Source organism: Pongo abelii, chromosome 15, assembly GCF_028885655.2.
Source record: "Pongo abelii isolate AG06213 chromosome 15, NHGRI_mPonAbe1-v2.0_pri, whole genome shotgun sequence".
NCBI lineage: Eukaryota > Metazoa > Chordata > Mammalia > Primates > Hominidae > Pongo > Pongo abelii.
Window position 1 is genome coordinate 74,410,210 of NC_072000.2, and position 19,612 is coordinate 74,429,821.

Sequence of the window (19,612 nt, forward strand, 5' to 3'; positions counted from 1 at the left end):
TCCAGAAGGCTATTAACCCCGAGGCATACTCAGAGATATGACTCAACTTGAGACCGTTCCTCCCCCAGGACCACCCCAAACCATAAAGACATTAATAACAGTAATTAGCATCTACAAGTGTTTATTATGTGCATAATGCTGAGTGCTTTCTCACTTAATTTTCATAGCAACCCTATGAGGTTAGTAATATTTTTATCCCTATCTTATATTTTGGGAAACTGAGTCTTAGCTAAGTCATTTACTCAAAGTACAAAGGAAATAGTAGAACTAGAACTCACAGACAGATGACATAAAGTATGGTTTTAACCACCCCATTTTACTAAGCTGTCCCACTTTGTTGTAGAACATCCATGGCCTCCAATCAGTTTCCAGTCTGACGTGGACTTAGAAGCAAGGTGACTGTCCCACACCTGCTCAGAGGAGAAACTTACCGTTTCGATACCTAGTTCCCAGGCTTACTGGGGTTGTTCTGGCTGCCTGCTGCAGCCTCCCATCCAAATATTCTCCTTCCCATCAGTTCAGTTTGACAAACATTGACAAAAGCCTGTGATTTGCTAGACCTGGTATTAGACGCTGGTGGATTAAATGGAAAAAAAAAAAAAAAAAAAGAGACACCGTGTTTGCCCTCAAAGGTACAATCTAGCAGAAGTATACAGATGTACAAATAAACACTTTTATTGTAAAAAGAGGAGGTACGGCAGAATGCTATGGGAACGTGAAGAGGGCACTGAGCCAGCCTGGGGATTCAGGGAGGCATTCTGAAGGAGGTGATTCCTGAAATGAGACTTCAAGCATGAGTGAGCTTTAGCCAAAAAAAAAGGAAAGTGGGAAGGGCATTCGTGTCAAAGAGAACAGCCCAGGCAAAGGCAAAGACATGGAAACATGATGGAAAAGGCTGCTGTGGGCATGGGATTACAAGACATGCAGTGTGAGGCAGGAGGCCCAGTAGATGAGGCTAGACAGTAGGGAAGACTTCACTCATGGCAAGCTTTAGATGCCAGGCTGAGAAGACGGGGTTTTATTCTAAGGGCAATGAAAAGCCAGTGATAGGGTTGTAAACCAAAGAATGACATGGTATGATTTGTCTTTCAGAAATACCAATTTCACCTAAGGGTTTAGGATGGCTGTAAGGGGGCAAGACAGGAGCAGGAAGGTCAGACAGAACTCTACTGCAAACTGAACAGATACAGACAAGCATGGTGGGCCTGGGTAGATTCTGCTCATGACGCCCATCTGTCCCCATGTCACACTCCCCTCTCTCAGTCAAACTGATGCCCTGGCTCAGCCCCGAGCCTCTCATCTGTTTTCTGGATCATCTTCCTAACGCCCCTGAGGCCATCTGCAAGGTGTCTGTGTCCTTAGCAGTGGCTCCTGACATCTTTTAATATCACTGGCAAATTTAATTAAAGTCACTGTTCCTCCGCTCTTCCAGATCATTAATAAAACAGTGCCACCAGGACAGACTGAGCAAATTCTCTCTCCTGCTATGCCCTCCACTTTCTCCAATGAGAACACTGCTCCGGGTATGTCACCAGCCTGGGTAGAGTTGTCCCGTTCTGCTTCTAAATCTGGGCCCCTGCACAGGCGTCATAGCCAATTTACATTAAAGTTTTAGGTCCAGCCAGGCTGCACTGGCTCCGATGTGTCACCCGAGTCCAAGCACACTGCATATTCTCCTGCACTTCCTCTGCCTCCAGTGGGTGGAAGTCAGTGCAGTCCTGTCTTCGGCAATACTCCTCGAGAGACACAGGAACGAAGCTCCTTACTCTCTCAAGAGTAGGAAAGATGTGACCTCTGCTGCTTAGGTAGCTTGACTGCCACAACTGGAACTTGTATCCAAGGAGGAAAATGTGATGATATTAAATGTTTTTCTTGCATTATTAATGTTTTGAATCTTCACAATGAAGGAGGTGCTATTATCACCACACCTGTTTTAGAATTGGCAAATTGGAACTCATAGAGGTTAGGGAATTTGCCTAAGACCCCAGTTAGTAAACAGAAAGGTAAGCATTTGAGTTCTGGCAGTCCACCTCCAGGACACATGCTGTTACACTGTGCTTGACACATACCCTAGGTTTGAGGGCCCCTTTGAGCAAAGGCTCAAGGAGGGCAGGCTGAGTCTTTCTAGATGTGGAGGCCCCCAACAAGCTTGGAAGCTCTACATACAGGAAGAATGGATCCATGGTAGACCCCTGGATTTGAAAACGGACAAGAACTTCCTTTCCAGCCTTGCCTCAATGAGGTGTGAGACCTTGGGAAGTCAGTGACCCTCTTAGGGCAGCAGCTTCCTCATCCATAAAATGCAGGTTGGGTTAGATGATCGCTATAGTTCCTTCCAGTCAAACATGCTTTGATGACAGGAAAGGAAAGAAGTGAAGGGACACATTTTATGTTAGATGGGCCCAGAGCCACGTGAAAGCCAGGTGTGGAATTTAGACTCCCACAGAGACCTCAGAGAATAACAGAATAAGAGGGTGGTAGGAAGAGGGGACCAGGGAAAAGTCAAGGAGAGCCTACATTCTGGATTTACCAAAAAGCCCCTTGGACCAAATCCATTTTTTTTTTTTTTTTTTTTTGCCTATTAAGGCTAAACACTGTGCTAGCAATTGCAGGTACAGCCATGAACCACTTCTCCAACCTCTGAGAGTTTATTTTCTGATGAGGGGTGGAGACAAACAAGTAATTATCGGAATAATTGATTACAACTATGTCTTGGAAAGTAATATGATTTTCTTCTGCTGCTCTAAGCGCTCAGGTTGGTGGCTCTACGGCTGCCTCAACCCGTGTGGGCAGTGGCTGCAGTGCAGCAGGGCTTTTAATGTAGAGAATGTTGCAGTCGTATGTGAGATAATATTATACTGTTCTTGCTTCTCTGATCTCATGCAATTGTCATATTTTGCCTTCCCTGAAGTCTCTCAGACCTTTAATGACTTCTGAACCATCTGACAGTTTCATGAAACCCTGCTGACACTCTCCCAGGTACTACTACAGAAGAAGAGAAAAGAAAGCTTCCTAGACAGACCAGGGCATCAGCAGGCCTCTGCCTCCTCATTCTTTATAAGGACCAAGGACTTTAAAAAAGTGATGACAACAGCAATGATCATATATATTCATCAGGCACCTACTCTATAGCCAACTCTGCTCTAGGCACTTTTATATCTGTTATTTAATACCTCACAAACCCACCATGAGACATGTCTTGTTGTCAGTTTTAGAAATGAGGAGATAGGGGTCTCAAAGATTCATAATTTACCCAAGGTCTACCAGCTGAGCAAGTGGCAAAGAGGGGCTATGAAACTTGGCGTGTCAAATGCTAAAGTCTGCTTTTAAGCTCCAGGAGATGAAAGGGATGGTGGAAGAGTAGGCTAGGGATCAAGATCCCTTAGGTCAAGAACTTTGGGCTCCAGAAAGTTCTGTGTCTTCTGGGAAGGCTTCCCCGAAAATGCGTCTTCCTCTAATTGTAAACTGAGTCATTTATTCTCTTGGATTCCTTTAACACTTTGGTCACCCCTGAAGCACTTGTCACAGTGTACTGGGCTTATCTATTTACCTATCCATCTTCCACACTCTTCTGGAAGCTCTATGAAAAATTTCAACTCAATATAGGGAAGCTTTTTATTTTCTTTTTTTTTTTTTTTTTTGAGAGGGAGTCTCACTCTGTCGCCCAGGCTGGAGTGTAGTGGCTCAATCTCGGCTTACCGCAACCTCCGCATCCCAGGATCAAGCGATTCTCCTGCCTCAGCCTCCCAAGTAGTTGGGATTACAGGTGTGCACCACCACACCTGGCTAATTTTTGTATTTTTAGTAGAGGTGTGATTTCACCATGTTGGCCAGGTTGGTCTCGAACTCCTGACCTCAAGTGATCCGCCCACCTCAGCCTCCCAAAGGGGAAGCTTTTTTGTTTGTAAAAATGAATCATCACACTCCGTGACACTCTATTGATAGGACTAAGAGGTTGAACTTGACCTCTGATACCCTCTGTGCCTCTAAAATTCTGTGATTCAAAGATGCCTGAAATGTGCTAGACTTGAGTCAACCAGAGGACTTTGCCCTTTGCAAATCCTTGACAGATCTGGAGAGTTACAAACACTGAGAGTGGGCCAGAGAGCTAGGAAGAGAGAGGGCTTAGCTCAGCTTAATTTAAGTTTTGTTTTTCCCATGGCTGGGTCTACATCTGCATTTAAGTCACCCTCCAGTTGGAGACAGTGATGGAACCAGGATCACATTCTAGAGAAGGCTGTACATCTGAATAACCATGGAGTTCTAAAAAATACAGACATCTAGATCCTACTCCAGACCTAAGTTTTGAACTCTCTGGGAGAGGAGCCTAAATACTTACGTTTTTGAAAAGTTCCTTAATTGATTTTAAGATACAGACAAGGTTGAAAATCCTGGAAGAGAAGAGAGGGAACTTCGCCTGACTATGACATTTGCATCCCAGGTATTCTAGCCATTAGAGACTTTCTTTGGACTGGGAGAGAGACTCATAGCAGATCATGTGTTGACTCACAAATGGGTACCACAAGACATTTCTATGTGCTGGACAAACATCTCACCTTCTTGGAATCTCATTTCCTTTCATACCTTGCCGAGAATAGTCAGCATCAATTCTCTACCCACATAAGCAGATTTTCCCTTTATCTTTCCCTAAACTTGCTGTCTACTTGGTTTATACTTGTACTCATGAAATATAAAAGATACATAATTCTCTTGTCTTTGTAGGAAAATGATGCTATTCATCCATTTTCAGCAAGTTGTATTTCTAATTATTTTTCCTTTCAGTGATAATAGCTTAGGTCTACTTCTTCACACTTCCTCACGGCCTCTTTGTTCATTCACTCACTTACTCATTTATTCATTCATGCATGCATGCATGCATGCATTTGTATGAAACCCAGCTTATGTGTCACAGGCTGGCTTTCACTGAATTATGCTGAGAAGGTTAATTTGTTCCAAACTCATTTTTTTCCACACATTCAAAAAAGTTAGAATATAAGTTCCAAGAGGGTAGAAATTTTTATCTGATATTTCTGTATCCCCAGTGCCTAAATCAGTGCCTGGCATATCATAGATGCTCAGTATATATTCATTGAATGAATGAGTACATCGAATGAATGTGCAAAAATAGAAGGGATAATATCCAGTGAGTCCTCCCATCTTTGGCAGTGTTCAACTTGGAGGCTGGAGAACCATCTGTCAGGGATGCTATGAGCAAGGTTTTCTGAATTTGAGTAATATGAACAAAATATAATCCCTCTAGAGAAGCACACACTTCACTGGAGAGCAGTGACAGAAAACCAAATAATTACACCAAAACAACTACCAGATTTTGAAGCATGTGCAACGTGCCAAAAGACCACAAGAAAGGAAGGTATAGCACCTCTTGGGATCACTGGGGCCAGCTGCATGAACCAGCTAACATTAGATCTAGGATTTAAAGAACGAACAGGAGTTAATTGGGTGGAAGCCAGTGCATCTCAAACAAAGGCCATAGGAAGCCCATGCTAAAGGGCATGGAAGCCTGAACAAGCAGCGTCTGTTTCCAGAAGGATGAGCAGTATGGCTGAAAGACTTGAGAGAAGCTGTGGAGATAAGTGATGAATCGCTGGTAAGAGGCCTTGTGTGCCTGGCCAAGGAATGTGGGCATTCTCTTGGAGGCAATAAGGAAGCACCGAAGGTTTTTAATCATAGGAGGGACAAGATCAATGTTTTTCTTTTGGATAGGCAACCTAGAGTGATGACAGTGTGGGAACAGGATAGGTGAATGAAAGCGGGGCAAGACTGGAGGCAGGAAGACCAGTCCAGACTCTCCCAAGACTGGGATAAGAGGCAATGGAGAATTGAACCAAGGCAGTGGGAGAAGGGCTGCTGGAGAAGGCGTGGATTTCAGAGGCACTGAAAGGGGAATCTATCTAAGTTGGAGACCAATGGAAACAGAAGATGATGGTGAAGAAGAATGAAGAGGCCTAGCAAGGACCACACCACATCAGGCCCCTTCCTCCACTGGCCCTGCAAAGTTCATCCTGATCCTGAGATCTCCAGGCCCCAAGAAATGGAAGCTGAAGGAATCAACACAAAACCATCCAACTTAGATATCTTCTTAGCTTTAGGACTTCCTGTAACTGTGGGACAAATGGAACCCAACCAAGGCCTTAGAGTGTTCCTCAGTCTAGTCAAGGGAATAACCATTTGTGGATTCAATAGACCAGACTGTGATAAGCTCTGGAGATGCACTGATGAAGCAGGTCTGGTTCCCCCTCTGGAGTGACACACAGAAAGGTATATGAGATCAGTATCTAAGTGTGAGCAAAGGGTTTGGGGACTTATGAACACTGCCTAAAGGTTATGAAGTTAGACGTCTCAGATCTGTTTCAAATGACCGCACAGTTTCACAAAGGATAAAATGAACCCATGGAACATATTGCTCCTAAGAAAAAATGCTAGCTAGAAAAATAAGAATTATGTGTAAAAGACCCAAAATAATGAGATTAACTTCAAGTTAGTCTAGAGTGACTACAAGAAAGCATGATGCTGTTCATTGATTCATGAATGAAAGTATTTGTTGAGTACTTACTATGTGCCCATCACAGTTGTAGGTTCTTTGAAGATCATTTCTGCCTGGATGCATTCTCAAATTTATTGAGTGCCAAATATGTGTCACATTCCATTCTAGCTCCTGGAGATTTAACATTTAATATTACATCTCTCACCTGGACTACTGCAACAGCTGCCAACCTTGTTCCACCCCTTATAATCTACTCTCCACAAAACAGCCAGAAAGTCTCTTTAAAATGTAAATCAGATAGATCATGCCATTCTTTGTATCCTCTCTCTTTCTGTGGCACCCCACACCCTACTGACTTCTTGTCTAGCTTCTAACTTGCTGACCTTTCAAATCTCCTACCATTTTGTTTTGCTCCACCCATACTCCACTCCAACCTAGATGAAATACTTTGAAGTTTCTAGAACAGGGAAGCATGTGTCTTAGGACTTTTGCATCTACTGTTCTCTCTACTTGGAACAACCTTACCCTAAATATCCACATAGGTCACTTCTAAATTTCATTCAGGCCTTAGATGCCCCCTCTCTGAGAGGCTTTCCCCCACCCATCTTATCTAAAGGCAATCTCCCCCTCCAGTACTCTCTTGTAACATCACTTTTCATTTTCTTTATAGCCCATATTCACTTGATGAAATCATCATTGTTTTTGTTTGCTTGTTTACTAGTTTATCATCGAATATATACTCCATAGTAGCAGGAATCTGGTCCCTTTTGTTCACCACAGTATTCCCAGTGCCTTGGCTAGTGCTGGCAGAGGGAGTACTCAGTAAGTATTTGTTGAGTGGATGTAAAATGACTCTACAGGAGTTTTCATTAAGTGATTCTGGAAAGATGCACCTTTTGAAGAGACTTCAAACTTCCTGGCAAGCCTTAGGGTACAGAGGTATATGGTTAAAGCCAATGACCTCAGAGTTCAGATAGTTTTGTTCATTCTCAAGAACCAATGGGACCACATAGTGTTTGGACAGAAGTCATGAGTCTAATTCTAAACACGGCCCCTTCTCCCAATCTTAGTCCTCTCATTAGCACCTCACTTTTCCTTCAGAGTATGGCATAATGATAATTGGCATTTATACTGCATCATTCATTCAATAAATATTAAGCAATGCTATGTGCCAGGGGTTTACAAAGAACTTCTCACTCACAGGATCTTATTTAATCCTTCTTATGAGGATGATCATACAGAAGAAGAAATTGGGGCTCAGTTTATTGCTGAGTGTTGCTATGCCAATAAATAATGGAGCCAGAACCAAACCTTGGTGCTGTGAATGCCAGAGGTCTCCTTTCAGCAGGCTGAAGGAGTGTGTCATGTCAGGAAGGACCAAGAGAAAGTATCCCCTGCAACTGAAAGGAAGTCAGGGCTGGAGTCAAAGGAGCAAGAATCCCAGGGCAGCCTGAGGCCGACATCGTTCCTGCCCTTCCCTGTTGCCAAGAGAGAACCACCTGGGCTCTATCTTCTGAGGTTACCCATGGGGGAGGCTGACATCCTTCTGCCCTGTTGCAAAGCCATCAAGGGATGCTGGTGATCAGCCTCCTTTATGTACATATTTCTCAGGCTATTCTCCAGAAGCCAGATGTATTTTAATGCAATTTAATTTATTTTAATTTTTTAAATGTTGAAATATGGAATTAAATCATATCATTGCCTGATTAAAGAACAAATAAAACCTGGCAAGCAGTCAAAGTCATCTCTCTGAGACAAGTCTGGGTAGTTCTCCTGTATAATCAACTCTAGGGATGCTCTGGGCCCTCCTATTACAAGGGGGTGCTAGGAGCAGATTCCCCAGACTCCCAGCAGATCTAGCTACTGCCTTCACAGATGTGCTCTCCCATAATGATTTCCCCTTGAGGTTGATCCCTCTATTAGTTTCTTTTCAGGGGCTAAAAGGCACTGGCTCAAGAGGATTCTTCCTGTCTCACTGGGGAGAGAGTACAGTGGTATGTTTGGGGTAGGTGGAGCATCTAGAAAGCCACTGAGCAGAGTGGTTTTACTAGACTCTCAACAGAATCTACATGGCTCTAAACACATCTTTTCTGGGGGATCTATGAAAGGCAGAAGTGCAGGAGTTGAGATAGGATGTCTGGAACATTTGGGAGCCTAGAGCACTACTAGTTATTCTGCAAATGCCCTAGAATACTGCAGTGGGAGCTGACTGGTGACTGCACATTGAGGAGTGCCAACCTGGGGCCCTTGGGGCACTCTAACCAGTTTAGGGCACCTTACAGGCTGGACAGCTGAGTTGACTGGCCAAGTTGATCTCTAGAGACTCAATGTGATAACAGATACACTAGAGGCTTCAAGTTACAGCTGGAAGGTTCTGAAATGAAAGATACTGTCAGCACTAAAAGTATTCTTAGCAGGAGACAATCTGTATGCTATGAAACAAGACACACAGAACACAGAATTGTCAGGTCAGGGAGGAGCATAAAAGTCAACACATCTAACACAAACTCTTTTGATGGATAAGGAATCCAAGGCCCAGAGAACAGAGGTGAGTCTTACCTGTGGTTGTCAGAAGTGATAAGAATTAGAACATAACCTTTTATCGCCAATTCATTGCCTCCTCTATGACACCATTTTCCTGTCCCTGGTTTGAATTTTGACTCCACCATTGTCTTATATTTTAGGAAATAGTATAGATTTCCTAAATCCTTATACTTATTTTAGGAAATAGTATAGATCCCCTTTCTTGACCTTGTTTCACCTGCTTCATGGGTGAGGGAGTATATTCATTTATTCACTCCACTTTTTCATTGAACAGCTACTGTATTTCAGGCATCATGTGACATAGAGTGGGAGACAGAAAAAGCACTTGCTCCAGGAGGGATGGTAAGCCACATGCAAAAAAAAAAAAAATGCATTTCAAAAAGTGTAAAGGGCTAATGAAAAACAGATGTCACATTATTAAAATTCACAGGAGGAAGGGACAGCTTCTCCATAAAGCCTTCCCATCAGGCAGAGGCATTTGAATTGAACACTGAAGAATAAGCAGAAGTCTTAGGGGAAGGTAAACTGTGAACAAATGCACAAAAGCAGAAAGGGCAAGGGAACTGTAAAAAGTGAGGCTAGATATGGAGTGGGGCACCAGCTCATACAGGGCCTTGAATACAAGGAACTGCAAAAAATGGAATGCCCTTCAAAGTTTTTTGTGCAGAAAAATGATAAGTTTATAAGGGCATTTTAGGAGGTGAATCTTGTAACTGATTAAAATGAACTGAAAGAGGGAAAGGTTGAAGTTGGGAAGATGGCAGAAAGCTGTTTTTTACAGTATAATAATAGTAACTACTTTGTACAGTCATGGTAAGGATTAAATGGGAAAATCAACATAAAGCACTTTGCAACAGAGTAGCTGACAGATGGTAAACACACACACATTATTTTTATACAAGAGGTGATAAAATCTGCACTTGAGTAGTGTTTGGGTGATGGGTGTTTGGGATGAAGAAGAGGGGCGTGGGCTTATAAAATACCTCAAGCAATACTTGGGGAACAAGGGAGAGGAGTTCAAATATAAACTTGGAGGTTTCGAGCCAGGGTGACTGGAAGTTTGTTGGTGCCATCAAGAGAAAGTGGGAAGTCAGGAGGAGAAGCTCCTAAGGACAAAGATGATGTCAGGTTAGTAAAAATTCAGGAGGAGTTAACAGGACATCTTGTTGGAGATACTGTGCACACGGCTGGAAACAAGACACCCGGCTTGGAGAGCTAGAGTCACAGACTCTGGGAACTATCCACACTGCAGTAACAGCAAAAACCATTCAGGGAGACTGCCAAGGGATAATGGAAAAAGGAAAAATTGGGAGAGAGGACAGAATCTTGGAGTGGAAGTGGAAGAGGGGCCATGTAGAGGTAGTGAGACCTAGAGAGCTCTGTGTGAAAGAAGCCGAAAGAGGAAAGACTTAAGGAGCTAATGGTCAATATTATCTGATGCAGGGAGGGAGAGAGAGAAAGAAAGAGGGAGGACAGCGGGCAGCTCTTTGGAATAAGTCATTATATTTTGGGGAATGAGAAGTCCTTGTTGGATGAGACTTGGGGAGAAGGTGGAGAAAAGTGGGAAGTGAGTGGATGAGTGATGAGAAAATAGGGACAAATGATTAAAATTTCAAGAGTTTGTTGAAGGCATGATGGGGAAAGAGTATAATGGGGAAAAGGAATTAGAGAAGTGATATTCTTTTTAAGATGGTGTTTGTGGAGGGAGAGGATTCTGTGTTGAAGAAGAAAGATGCTTCAGATAAGAGATGGAACTGGGGCAGTTTACCAAAGTAAGGCAAGGGTGAGATCCTGGGCACTGTGCAGGAAATGAAGGCTTTTGTTTTTGTTTGTTTGTTTTTTACTCCAAGATTAGTGACAGGGAAGGACGAGGAACCCAGTGGAGAAATCAGGGTGCAAAGGAAGAATGCTGACCAAGCTCACACTGTTTGGTTTCATTCTTTTGGACTTCGAGGTCCTCTCCTGTCGAGTGATTTGGAAATTATCACATGGAAGCCATGGCAGGAGCACAGCTTCTGGTCCTACTTCCAGATCTAGTCGCCACATGACCCAGCATTCCAGCACACAACTAGGAAAGCCCTATTTATCATTCCAAATATCGAGGCAGTAAATGCTATTTGGTCTCTTCCAATTTACATATAGATGAAACAGAGCTGTTTTCTTCTTACTAGATGTGATTCTGTATGCTATATCCAAGTACCCTGGATTCTAGAATTAGCTTTTATTCACTCACCATAGTATTTTTAAATACCACGTACATACACATGTCAGTCTCCTGTCTAGATGTCTTGCTCTATAGTCTCCATGGACCTAAATTCTTACTCTTCCAGGCCCCTTCTTCAGGCATGTCTCAGCCTTCACAGATGTCTCCATCTCAAATCTCTGAGAGTTTGCTTTGCTCTGCAGTTCAGTTGGCCAGGAAATATGTCTCACATTCTGTGGAGCCCTTTCTCTTTTCCCCTAAGGCATCTGCCCAGTGTTGAGTTTAGAGGGCCCATTCAAAACACAAATGAACAACCAAACATAAACCAATCTCATTAGAGAAAATTAGCGAAACTTTTTCCTAGAAGGGTATCTCTGGTTTGTGTGGAGTCCTAATTAGGGAAAAGAGGTCAGGCTGGCAGGACCAGAGGAAAGCAAAAAGAGAAAGCAGATAAGCCATAAGTCTGCCTTATAGCTTATAAGGCATGAAAGCTTATAGCTTTCATGGTCCAGGACACATAGCCCTCCTGTGCAAATAATTCACAATCTTCCTGTACCCAGCTATCACCAGACCATCGGCTGATAGAAAAGTGCAAGTTAACTCACTGCAACCTTGGCATTATCAGTGCTGCACATAGCTTTCTCCGGCACAAGCTCCATCCTATAAAGTCTGCAGCAAGCCTTTGTCTCCTTGCAGTCAGCTCTTTCTTCTCTTGCTGACCTGCCTGTTGCTTCATTGCAATCTGTCTTCATATGTTCTCTAATAAATCTGCCTTTTATTTTCTTTTTTACCTACAACTGTCTTGGTAAATTCTTTTTACCTCCTACGCGACACTGGCCCCAGATAGTCGCTACCTGTGAGAGTCTGTACATTGAAACAGAAAGAGGAAACCCCCGCCCTCATTTTCATAGGCTGCCAGGACCATACACCTGGGTTTCTATACAGCTTCCTCTTTACCTTCCTCTCTCTCCCACGTTCCAGTTTCAGTATACTATCTAAAATGCAAGTCTGACCTTTCAAATCAGTAGTCAACATTTTCCTAACCCCATGCTGGAAACTCAGTGGAAATTCTTGGCATGGAGTACAAGCCCTTTATGGTTTGACCCCTATGCCTTCTCCACACTCAACTCCCCACTACATTTTAATCTCTGTCTTCAGTCATTTGGAAGAGCTCTTATCCATGTTAGGTCTTTACATACGAATCCCTTCACTCATAACACTTTCTCACTCCACTCTCCTCTCCTCTTTACTTCCTCTCCTCTTTTCTTTCACCAAAGCTAACTCCTACCTATCCTCCCTTTCTGGGCTTAGCTGTCCCTACAAGTCCTCATTAAGCCCATAGGAAGAGGTGCTCCTCCTATATGCTTCCATTATCATGGGGTTTACCCTTCACTGGCATAAATCACTTTATACAGTAATTGTCCATTCACTAGCTGGTTATGCTTGCTGGAATGTGTGTTTATGAGGAAAAAGGCCATTCTATTTTATTTGCCTCTGTACTTAGCACATGCCTGGCAGAGTAGGTGGCTGTTGAATATTTATTGAATAAATGGCTAGCTGAATGAATAAATGAATGCTTTTTCTTTTGGAGTTCAATGTTTTTCTGAGCCTCATCACATATTTGAATCTCTTAGGCAAAGCAACCAGGCTTAAGTGAAGGGGGTTATTCCTTTTTTCTTTTTCTTTTTTTTTTTTTTTGAGATGGAGTCTCGCTCTGTCGCCCAGGCTGGAGTGCAGTGGCTCAATCTCGGCTCACTGCAACCTCCACCTCCCAGGTTCAAGTGATTCTCCTGCCTCAGCCTCCTGAGTAACTGGGATTACAGGTGCCTGCCACCATGCCCAGCTAATTTTTGTATTTTTAGTAGAGATGGGATTTCACCATGTTGGCAAGGCTGGTCTCGAACTCCTGACCTCAGGTGATCCGCCTGCCTCAGCCTCCCAAAGTGCTGGGATTACAGGCGTGAGCCACCGCGCCCATCCTATTCCTTTCTTTTTATCTAATCTCAATAGTTTGAAAAGAAGTCCAAATGTGTGACACATTTCCCAAATCCTGATCATGGGCAATGACTGAAGCATGCAGGCTGGGGAACATGCCCACTATCAGTGCCCATAAGTAATACCAACAACTGTGCCCAGAGAATGCAAGAGGAACCATCCTGCACAGGCACAGTGCAGGGCTAGGGCAAGAGGACAACCTATCGGCTTTAGGGTCCTATCCCCTGGGGGAGCACAGGGCATGGGAATAGTTTTAACAGGGTCAGTTCAGTAACCATATTCTCCCTTCTCCGACCAGGAAGCTGTAGGTGGCAGTGTAAAGGAGAGCTCAGAAGAGCAGGAACAGAGAAGGAAAGAATGTAATTGTTCCTCCAATTCCACTCATTCAACCAACATTTACTGGGCACCTATCCTATGCCAGGCACAGTGCTAGGCCTTGGGGACACAGTTTCCTCCCTTTGTGGAGTCTGTTGTCTAAGGTGTGCCTGGCATTACTTAATCACATACATAAATTTAATGGGCGTCTTTAAATTACTTCAAAAACATAAGTTCAGATTATGAGTGTTTATGAGGAAAGGGTCCATCCTATTTTATTTGCGTCTGGACTTAGCACATGCCTGACAGAGTAGGTGGCTCTTGAATATTTATTGAATAAATGGCTAACTGAATGAATAAACAAATATTTTTCTTTTGGAGTCCAATGGACTCCACGGCCAAATATGGCTTGGCTGTGTCCCCACCCAAATCTCATCTTGAATTGTAGTTCCTGTAATCCCTACGTGTCCTGGGAGGAAGCCAGGGAACTAATTGAATCATGGGGGCAGTAATCCCCATGCTGCTGTTCTTGTGACAGTTCTCACAAGATCTGATGGCTTTATAAGGGGCTTTTCCCCCTTTTTTCGTCACTTCTCCTTGCTGCTGCCATGTGAAGAAGGACATGTTTGCTTCCCCTTCCACCATGATTGTAAACTTCCTAAGGCCTCCCCAGCCCTGTGGAACTGTGAGTCCATTAAACCTCTTTCCTTTATAAATTACCCAGTCTTGGGTATGTGTTTATTACCAGTGTGAGAACAGACTAATACAGGTGTATAATAAGCAGGGATCTGGCCTAGTCAGGGAGGATATGAAAGGCTTCCTTGAGGAAGTAACTAGTGAGCTGAGAGCTGAAGCTTGAGTAGGAGTACTTTAGGAGTATGTTGGAAGAAAAATAAAGCATTCCAAGCGGAGGAAACTACATAAATGGCCTTCCCTTCTCCATCAAGTTAAAGAAAGAACCACTTCAACCAAGTTCAGTTCTATAGGCCTTATCTGCTTCTTCTCAACCCATTATCTACATTTATTTAAAGAAAAAGGAGCCTACAAAGTGGACTTGTGTGTGGGGACTGCTGCTGGGCATTGTAGATTGCAATGAGGGGCTGGGGTGATCAGTCCACATCTAGTTACCCTAAGCTTTGACCATCAGCTATCCTCCTTTGGAGACCTGCAATGCATGAAGGGGCAGGTTCCTCTCAAACTTGGATCCAGCCAGTGACGCCAGCAAAAAGAAGCCCCAGCCGGAGGCCAAGAGCCCATAAAGGGAGAACTGATCCCCCTACTTCAGGAAGAGCATGGCGCAGCAGCTATATTTGAAAATCGAGGTAAACAAGAGCTCAGCTCAAGTGGATGGGGCACGACAGCTGTGGAAGATTAATCACACACCGCTGCAAGTCACCGGGTCGCCAGGGGCCGAGGAGGCTTCCCTTTTGGTGCCCCACCAGAAGGCCGGATGTGTTCCTATCACGTACCCACATTCCACCCCCCCTCAACTCCCTCCTCCCCCCACCCCCTTCGGGTGTTTCTTGACCACCCAGGAGCTTGGCTGCGCCTGCTGCAGTCTGCGTTTCTGATAAATTGAAACCAGTTTTAATTCTTCTGCCTGGGAGACCTAACCGCTGAATGCGTTCAGAGGTTTGTTTTTTAATCGCCAGGAAAGGGGGAGGGGGGGAGAGAGAGAGGGAGAGAGAGAGAGAGAGAGAGAGAGAGAGAGAGAGAGAGAGAGGAAAGGAGGAGAGAAGAGAAGAGAAGGGGGGCGGGCGGGGGGAGAGAGAGAAAGAGAGAGACAGAGAGAGACAGAGAGAGAAGGAAGCTGCGATGAGCGGGTAAATTTATGGTACTGCATTAAAGGCATTTCTTCTATTTAACCCCACCCCGCCACCACCACCACTACCACACGGTTAAAAATAAAACACAATGAATTAAGACGAAAAACTGCTTTTTTCCCCTGAGCAAATTGTTTTCATCATCTTTCCCAGTGGCTCGGGTCCTCTGGGCAGGTCAGCCAGGGCCTGTAGGAGCAGCAGCGCTAGCCTCTGAACGAGGGCTTTGACTGTGTGTGTGTGTGTGTGTGTGTGTCCGCGCGCATGTGTGTGTGCGCGCGTGTGTGTATTGGGGGATCAGGGGAGGGTTAGTTATATATTTCCATTCTCTCCACTGAGCCCCCGATCACGCAGACCACCAGGGGCTGGAGAGTGCAGGACTGGAGAAACCCTCCTTCTCCCTCGCCCCCTTGGCCCCAATGGTGGTTGCTCTGGGGCTGCAGCTCCCGACCCGCGGCGGTGGAGTCCGGAGATTGGGGTGAGCGCGTGCGTGCGTATGTGCACGCGGGCGCGCGCCGAGTGGATAACGCGCTTCCCTGCTAGCCCCCAAACCCGGCGGACACTCACAGCACCAGAAGCACAACACGCCCTGGCCCCAGGCGGCACACATATGCCGACATGCATCCAGCACACACAACACAGCAGTCAGTCTCCCCAAACAGCACCCGCTACCAACCCAGCATGCTCACGATCCGACTGTACCCATCTGCCCAGGCATCTCTCTCTGCCCCTCCCCACCCGGCGGCACCCTCCCGTAGACACCCACTCTGCCAGATCTGCCCCCCCAACACCGCATACACAATGTACACTTTCCGGGGCACCCTCACCCCACTTCTCCTGGCACTAAATCCACAGGAAGGCGGTTCATATGAATGATCTTGAGAAATAACTTAATCCCGTTATTCACAATCAGAGATCCTCTTAGGGGCATCCCAAGCCCCCCAACCTCTACCTCCCATGTCTCGGCTGCCCGCTAAGGGGGAAGGGCAGGAGGCTCACCCCATTACTCACCGTTTCCTCTCGGCCTCCCGAGCGGAGTGGGCAAGTGAGGGGGGTGAGGAAGGTACGCGATGCCCCCGCCGCCGGGCGCCTCACCGGCCGCAGCGGCTCATCGCCCCCGCGGGCTGCCCGCCGGCCGCAGCCGCGTCCGGGGCATGTCAGTCCGCCGCCGCCGCCCGCCCGCCCGCCGGGGTTCGTGGGCTTGCAGCTGTCAGGGAGCTGCTGGGCAGCGCATCTGGAGCGCGGGGTCCGGGAGGGAGGGTGTCTGGGGCCAGGGCGAGGGGCCCTGGGAGGGGTCCTTCCACGCGGATTTCAGAAAGAGGGAAATCCCGACCCAGAGCGGTGGCTGGAATCTACGCCCGGGAGAGGCCCGGAGTCCCGGCCGCGGGCGGCGGGGGATTCCTGCCGGGAGGGGCAGGAAGGCGAGCAGCCCGGCGCGCCCTGGCGGCTCCGAGGGACCCGGGCTCGGGCTTGCGGTCGGGTCGCCTGGGCTTTCCCTGGGCTGGGAGCGCGCCGGGTCTCCGCCTTGCACGCTGTCACCGCGGGAGACGTCTCGGCCTCGCCGCGCGCAGAGGGGACGCGCGGAGAGGCTGGTTTCTGGGCGAGCGGAGAGCTTTGCCCATTAAGCTGCCGCAAGAAGCCAAATCAAAAAGCCAATCTCCAAGCCTCCAAACGTAACGTCACCCTATCAGCTGGGAGACAGCGCTGCGCCGAATGACAAGCCGCGCATATTTATCCTCGCGCGCGGAGGGGAGACTCTCAGAACGCTCCTCGACCAGCAGCGAGGAAGTCGAGCCCGCATCCCGCATCCCGCATCCCGCATCCCGCATCCAGAGCCCCCGAGGGCCGAATTCAGATCCAACCCCTGCCCCGCGGCCACCCACCCCAGTCGTTGGAGCCTGGCGCCCGCGCCTCCCGGCCGGCAGCAAGTCAAAACGGCGGCGCGTCCTGACCTGGATTCCGCCAAGTTGGGAGCTCCAGGCAGCAGGCGGGCGCGCGGCACCGGCTTTCCCCTTGTCCTCAGGAGACGCTGCCTGCAATTCCGAAATTAAGTCTCCACCAAACACATCTGTGGTTTTTAAATATAGTAGGGAACTATTACCCAGGCAGGGTCCACCCAGGCCTAGGGGAGGAGTTGAGGGGGATGGAGATTGGCAGTGGAGGGAAAAGAAAACTCCTTTTTTCCCCCTCTTTTTTTCTTCTCTTCTTGGTGCAGAACCCAGCCTGTCATTTTCTCAACCCAAGTCAAACAACAGCTTGTGAGAGACGCTTGGGTGAGCTCTGGTATGTTGGCTTTTCGGGTTTCTAAAGCTAAAAATAAGAGGGGGCTGCCTCCCAAATTGCTGCTTACTCTGGGCCTGGAGGCTGGAAGAGAGCTGGTCCTTTGATGCAGCAGCGGGACTAGGGCTTGGGGCTTGGCTCAGGCGAAGTGTACACACGTAGCCTTAAATCAGAGGCCTGTAATTTCTGCTATATTTGTCAGGCTTGATCCTAGAGGCATGCGGGGTGGGCAAGCCACTCCTAAGAATGGGGTTTCAAGCCCTTAGCTTATCGGTGGCATTAGGCAGATCTAAAATGAGCCTGGTGGCTGGCCTTCTGTAGCGACACCAGTGCAGAAAAGTCAGAATGTAAGGGCAGGAAGTTGTTCTCTTTCAGGCCTCTCTGCTGCCTGAAGCTAAGTGTGAGGGGCCAACAAATAATAATAATACTTACCAAATATCAGCACCTTTTAAGGGCCAGGAGTGGTGCTAGTGAATTTGATTGTATTACCTCATGCCATCCTACTAAAACTCTGTGAGCTAGGTACAATTACCAACTCTATTTTTTTGTTGAGGAAATTGAGCCTTAGGTTAAATAACCATCCCAAGGCCATGTGCAGCAGAACCAAGAGTTGAAATAAAATGCAACCAACCGGAGTTGTGCTGAGACCTCAACAGTGTGTGTGACTCCTGAGATCCCTGGCTCCTTTGCCCGGCTGCTCTGGAGCAAGGCTTGGTTCAAAGAGATTAAGTGGGTGTAGAGACTAGGGAATCTCTAAGCCTGAGATGGCAGGAGGTCTTTGCTGGTCCTTTGACTCAATGTTCCGTTAGCAATCTGTGTGGTAGTTTCTGGCCTGAGTCCTGAGTCAGAGTCCAGGATGTGCTCAGTAGGAGCAGTAGGAGTGCTTTCAGACCCCTGAACCTTTATGGGTCTTGAACTTCATTTAAAGTTAGGGCTGGGACTGACTTTGAAAGGTTTCAATAGCTTCTAAAGTTGTGGGATCTCAGGATATGTCAGTTACTGGGACTTACCTTGTGTCTGCTCCCATGGAGAGTCACAATGCTGAGTCTACACATTGAGAGTCTACAGTAGAGACAAAGAGATGGCTAGTGGGCATATAAATTGATACAGTTTTTAGGTAGGGCAATTTTGAAAGATACATCAAATTCCTTAAAAATGTGAATGCCTGTGACCCAGTAATTTTACTGGAAGAAATTTATTCTATGGCAACCATTAAGGATATGCTCAAATATTTAATTACAAGGGTATTCATGGTAGTGTTTTTAAGAGTGAAAAATTGGAAACATCTTAATTTTCCAACACAACAAATTGGTGAAGTAAACATGTTTTGTTGACATAATGCTGTATTCTACCACTGTAAAAATACCGATGCAGCATTCTGTGTACTGGTGTGGAAAGGTTTTTATAATATATCGTAGAAAGAGAGAAAAAACCCAGAACACAGTGTAATACAGCATGTGCGGGGGTGGTGGGGTGGGGATGAATGCCCTGGCAGCATAAAAACACCAAAATGGTAGTGGTTATCTCTTGGTGGTGGGATTTCTGGTGATTTTTTTCTCTTTATATCAATCAACTTTATTGAGGTGTAATTTACATACAACAACTCACCTTTTTTCTGATATATGCTTTATGAAGGCATCAAAAGCAAGGTCTAGTGCACAGGCTAAATGACTATCTCAGTAATGAGGAACATGAATCTGCAAAACTATCCCAGTAGTGAGGAACATGAATAATATTTCAAGATACCTGCAAAAACTGATGATATTAAAATATCTGACATTTCTAATGGAGATAAAGTTACAGGTATCCAAACATTACTACTACTACTAAAAACTCACCTGTTTTAAGTGTATAGTTTGATGAGTTTTATACAAGTACATGTAGAGCAACAACCTCAATCAAGACATAGAACATTTTCATCTCCCCCAGAAGTTCTTTCAGGCCCCTTTA

General features: G+C 45.9%; 1 protein-coding gene across 4 annotated transcripts in view; it reads right to left on the reverse strand.

The window, feature by feature from the left end:
* The window catches only part of SLC8A3 (solute carrier family 8 member A3), a 148,254-nt gene extending 130,725 nt beyond the window's left edge, over nucleotides 1-17,529 (reverse strand). The window contains exon 1 of one of the 4 annotated variants that reach the window (XM_054530246.2): nucleotides 17,335-17,529. The gene's annotated coding sequence lies outside the window, so the exon portion shown is untranslated. Of the gene's footprint in view, nucleotides 1-16,393; nucleotides 16,972-17,334 lie in introns of those variants that run through there. The other 3 variants (XM_024231665.3, XM_054530248.2, XM_054530249.2) reach the window with 3 other exon arrangements.
* Nucleotides 17,530-19,612: the final 2,083 nt, after the last annotated feature.